Genomic DNA, 6,000 nt, shown 5'->3' on the forward strand with positions numbered 1-6,000 from the left:
TACACACAAATCTCCATCTTATGAGGTGCTAAGTGACTATGCCAAATCAGAAGGAAGGCTGTCAGCAGTACAGCTAGGACCAGGCTCCAGGCTTTCCCATCTAATCCTATCAGCAGCCTCATGCCCACGACGACGTCAGCACAGGGCTTGCCCGTGCGGGAAGGCATCCCAAGAGACTGAGGCTGGGATCCGGTCTGATTTCCAATGCCATTGCTGTCACTGCCTGTGCTCAGTTTTTCATTACTCTTCTCCTAAAGTAAGTGTCAGAATAAGGGGTCTGTCAGAATAAGGGGTGCTTCCAACATCAGTGTGGATTTACAGAGCAATTGCAGCAGAAGTTAGGGCAAGGTCTGGGCCAGTGCTGTGCTTGGGAAAAGACCCTCAGGGTATGATGTGCCAGACACTGCCCTATCTGTGTCAGTTCACACCAGTGCTTGCACCAGTATCCTTTTTTTCCCTCGTAGACAATACAGTCAATTTTCCTCTGCTTCTCCCCTCCTTTAGAAGGAAAGTAAATCACTGCAGTTAAAATCATAAGTCCTCGTAAAAACCTGCTTGTGCCCAGAAAGCTAAGTATCAGAGCTTGCCTAAAGCTTAGGAAGAAGTGGAATCTTTTTCAATAAATTTACATCTCTAAATAAATGATAAGTGTTGAATCAATTTCCATATGTTTAAAATAGCAGAGCATTAAGGATTCTGGCACTTCAAGCAATCAACTAATTTGCGACTATTATGAGAATATCTTTTATATTAGTGGAGCAATTCATCTGAAAATCAGGGACAGTCTGCACCTCTGTGCCCTCTCAATATCATAAAGGATCACAAATTGACAAAAAAAATCCTGTTTGTTTGCCTGAAGAGATTATGGTGCCTTATGACATTCAGGTCTTTGCAAAGTCACCTTTCAGCTCTTGATAAGCCAATTCATAATGTCTCTCCCACCTGGCTTTCCTGGCTCCACGGTCTGCTCCTGGATACACAGATCCAGCGATAAACAAGAGTGTTGGCAGATATTTCCTGGTGAAAAAGGCAGGAACTGTAATGTACCAACTTCTGCATCCAAAAGAGATGCAAGGGCAGAAGCTATTCAGTGCTCTGCTCCCAGTTTTTCCCATCCCTGTGTCCAGTCTGGGCTCACTAAGCCTCATGTCTGGCCATGTTGGCTGGCTGCTTGCTGAGCCTCAGCTGACCAGCCCTAAAAAAAGTTCACAACTCTTCATTCCTACCATTGTGTCCGTGTCTGAAACATACAGTTTCCAAAAGGACACAGAATGTTAAATGTGTGCACAGCCTGAGCTTCAGAAAGCTTCAAGGAAAATCAACTTCTTTCAAAATCAGCTGGTGTTGGTTTTACCAGCATGTGGCAGGATGAAGGCTTTGTGCCAGGCTTCGAGAGTCAGAATAATGGGAGGATGGATGAAAAGCTTCAGGTGAAGGGATCCACAGTTAATCCAGCCTTGTGTCACCATCAGCTTGCTGAGTCATTAAATATTTCCGTCGTATTTCAGTACCCTGTTCACAAATGTAACGTGCCGTTGGTCTAATAAGTGCATGGCACTCTCAAACCAGTGGAGACAGTGCTGTTCCTGCACAGCACCCAGCAATGTGGTGTGATACTGCTGGCCTGGATGTCAACAGCAATACAGACTTCAAAACTGCCTGCCTGCAGGACCAGGAAAATGGCAGTGCACCAGTATATTCTCCCTCACATTTAACTCATGATTTTCCTATTCCTAAAAAGAAGAGACTAGGAGGAGGACTGATTCAGGGGGGTTTTGATGCCTTTTTAAAATTTAAGTTCATATTTCGGAGATGGCAATGCCACCAGGGAAAGCTGCTAATTAAGCAAGTGGATTTTTCATAGCCCAGATCTTCATCACTATTTATGTGTTTAATTTCTTACTGCCAAAACAATAGGATGTTCAACCACTGAACTCAAAAAGGAGGATTTGTGGTAGCAGCAGGATTTTTATTCTATATAGATTTTTAACTAACATTTTAACTTAATTGAGAACCTGTACATTTCTAACTCACTTTCCCTTTACAACATGTTCTTGGCTTGGATTATTCCTCAAAGTTTTCTTGCTCTTTCCTCAACTCCATTTACCATTGGGTAAAAAAAAAAATAAGAAAGGGAACCCAAAGCAAAGAGGATAGCCACAGCTGTGCTCCTCATTAAAGACAAGATAAACACAGACTGCTGTCTGGAAAGCTGAGTATCCTCAGGATCAGGGAAGTAAGATGGGGGAACAATTTGCAAGATACCAATATGTTGCAAGATACCAACATGGATTCCAGCCTAGAACTGATCTGTTGGCCAAAAGTCACTCAGCTTGAGTCCCTGGAACAACACCCTGCTGCTTTGCTGCAGCAGGACATGTAATGCTGTTACAGGCTCAGTGGAAAAGCTGTGAGGGTGCAAACACCACTGGAAGCCCTGCACAGACCAGGCTTTTGCAGGGACAGCTCTTTCAGCACCTCTCTCAAGCAAGTGCAAGTGTCAAGGGCACTCCAGGTGTGTGAAAAGCATTTTGTGAATGAGCCGGTACTGATAAAAATAAGAAATATTTTCTTTTTAAAGCTCCATGTTGTCAAGGTCTATGAGGGGTTGCCCATGCAGGGATCAACCCCCGTCAACTATTTCATTTCCCCTAGAATTTCTTGACGCTTTTGTTTTCTGGAAGAAGGGAACCAGTCTTTCCTTAGGAGACCAAACTGCAGATACAGTGTAGAGATGCCAGAGAACAAGCTGACACAGCACAGCAGCTAAGGGTGTATCTCTTATAATTTACTGGAGCTCACCCTCCTGACCTTTCTGTATTTGGATCAGCAGGGAGGGTGCGTAATGAGGGCTGCAGGAGGGCAATCGGGTTCTTACAGCTGGTCAGGCGAATTAATGCGAGCTGCCTGGCAGTTCACCAAAAGCAGACCAATGAGGGCTCTCCATCAGAAAAAAAAAGAACAAAAAAAATCTTGAAGGTGGCTGGTCCATGGGCGGAATTTTTCAGATTTCTAACGCATTGGAGAGGAGAACAGTAGCTCAGTGTTTCAGAGAAACACCGCAGCTGTGGGCAAGTTGCGTTTGTCTGACACATTTCAGAAACCCTTCTGCTCCTCCACCTTCCGCAGCTTCTCGCTTCGCCTTCCCTACATGCCTTTTCCCAGCGTCGTTGTGGCCAGGGCCAGTAGAGAATTAGTAACCACTTAGCAAGGTACTCTGCCCTTCCTTAGCCTTCTAGACCACGCTCATCACCAGGCATTGCAGAGGCAAAGGCTTTTGTAAAGGTAACTCCAGTGAGCCAGGTCCTTTGAAATCCTTCCCCTCCACACCTCCTCCAATCCATGCAAATGGCAGAAAATCAGTTTATCCACTCATCCTTCATGTTGACATTCCCCTCTGACCTAAATCTTCAATTTCTGTGGAGGTGGAGAACCTGCATAAAATCAGAAGTCACCTGTAAAATGCTGATATTTATATTTTGGTTCCAACTAGCATGGCTATGGCAGTGCATGCGCTCTGCCTTTATAATCTGCTTTTGGGGTACAGGTGTTAGAGCAAAGAGACTCATCACATGTAAATAAACAAATAATCACATCTGTCTGATTTGAATGGCTGCACTGTCAGATGTGACAAAGGATTTTGCAGTGCATGCTGCAATAAGATATTTAAAATCTCATTCGAAACCTGTCAGCTTTGCTACTCCACAGAAGGCAGATAACGAACACCACATACTTCAAAGTGATGTTTTAAGGGCTAAAAAGATGTTCCTGTGGGGCTTTGAAAATGCACATAAATCATAGGTGTTAACACTGAGACCCCATTTATTTCAACTGCGCCTGTTTGCAATGCAGCCTTGACCTCCCCTTGCTGCTATGGGCCAGAGAGCTGCCGGACAGGAGGACACGGCTGCCTGGCTGCCCACCTTGGGAGGCCCCAAACCCAACGGCCCCAACAGGAAAGGCTAAGGCTTCACTCCCACCACCACGTCCTCACCCAGTGCCAGCATGGTCTTTGGGGAGAATAGAAAACAAAGCCAGATCTCAGGGAAGCAAAAAGAGACAGTGGGATTGAGATTGACCTTGGCATCTGAGCCCTGAGGCAGGGGAGATATCTGCCCAAGTGGTGGCTTCCTGCCCACTGGTTGCAGGCAAGCTGTAATGTCACATATTAGGAGAAAATATTTTCTCATGTCCTATTTTCATGCTAATTACTTAAATGTATTTGGAAAAGAAAACACCGAATACCCAACGATGAGAGAATGTTAAGTTTGAAAAGTCCTGCACAGGACTCACAGTTCTGCCAGCACCTGGAACCCTGACAGCCTGTGGTAACATTTGGTTTTCTGCAGGACCCCTGCCTCCTTCAGGAAGTGGCAAGAGGTTTAGGACTTCCTCTCAAGCTATTCAGGACTCACTGCTCCAGCCCCAGGCTGCCTGCAGAGCCACAGGTCTTCCACAAGTACCCCACACATCGAGTGCTTTGCAGCTATTACTGCACTCACCTCCCCAGGCCTGTGCAGTAGGTAGGAGACTGATGTTGTTGCCTCATTTTTCCCTGGAGAAGAGACATGTGCCAGGACCAGGATAAGTACCTACAAGAGCACACCCAGATTCTGAGATTTGAGGCACCTAGACCAGCAGTTTTGGAACATTGGTAATTTTTACCGTGTCTTGCACATTCAGAGCACAATTCCAAGCGTAATGAGGAGTGTTCAGCACTTGCCACTCTAATAGCACCCCAGGAATGAGGGCATTGTCCAAAATATCTGTGCAGAATAAATGAAAAATCCTTTGGTGAAAAAAACAACAAGCACTTGCCATCCCACATGCACAAAGGAGCTGAGTTACAGTTGCACAAGCACTGATTCTGTTGGCATTTCCTGATACTTCAGTGCTCGGCTGCAACGCCAGTGGAGGTTTTTCTCCGTGGTATCATTAGCACCGAGTTCCGCTGCACCCACGCCCACATCTGTGACAAGCCAGCGGCAGGAGACAGTGACCGTGGGGCTGAGCACAGCAGCGGGGGTGCTCGGAGCGTGCCCCAGGTCAGCCAGAGGCAGGGGGAACGTGTCCTTGCCGCAGCTTTGCTGCTGCTGCCATGCTCAGTCAGTCACATTCTCTGTGCAGCTCAGAGAATCGTTACTGCCACCATGCTCTAACCGAGCCAATCTCAGGGTCATTAAGGTTGGAAAAGATCTCTGGTGACCTCACCACTGCTTTGGAGTGGTCGAATGATTTATGCACCGATACATACGATGGGAGTGTACGCTGCGTGACACTGACCCCACTGATCAGATGGGCTTTTGGCACCTGCCATGGAAATGCAGTGGAACACCACTCAGGAGACCAGCAACAGCCACTGGGCTCTTTCAGAGGCCAGTGTTCTCTTTGTCCGTGCAAACTTTTCTGCCCACTGCCACGTATGGGCTTTCTGCTTCCTGTTCACCTCTAAGAATTCCTGGGCTTCCAGCTGAAAACCCACCCAGGCCTGTGGGGATTTGCTTTCCTTTGCGGCACAGTGCATGCCAACACAAATCTAAGGTCCTTTATAAATGCAGATCAGCTCTCGTATCTCTTATGCCGTGGCTGGACATATAGATAATCCCTTGGGATAAACTTGGAAGAGTAATGTGAACCTCACTGCAAACACACAGATTCACGGTAACAGGATGGTGAGGCAGGGGGAACCTCCGTAAGGCTTTCCAATGTCACGGGGTGAATCTGCCCGTATTTGGACAGCTCAACAGCCCACATTTGGGTGGCTCCCACGGAACCCAGCACGGAGGGTACCCGTGCGTTCAGCACAATGGGTGCTGCTGAGATTCCAGCCCAGTTCTGGGAAGAGGGATGGGAAGCGGCGAGGCGAGGCACGGTCTCGCCGACAGTGCCTTCATGCGTGGGCTTTCCTTTTTTTCCCCCCCCCCCTCCCGCAAGTTGCCAGAAGGCGTCGAGTCGATTGTCTGCGGCGAATTCCAGCGGGGCCGGTGCCGGGAGCCGCGC

This window comes from Corvus kubaryi, unplaced genomic scaffold (genome assembly GCF_017639235.1).
Source record: "Corvus kubaryi isolate FWS band 111438036 unplaced genomic scaffold, C.kubaryi_AGA036_p1.0 37398, whole genome shotgun sequence".
In the NCBI taxonomy this organism is placed as follows: Eukaryota; Metazoa; Chordata; class Aves; order Passeriformes; family Corvidae; genus Corvus; species Corvus kubaryi.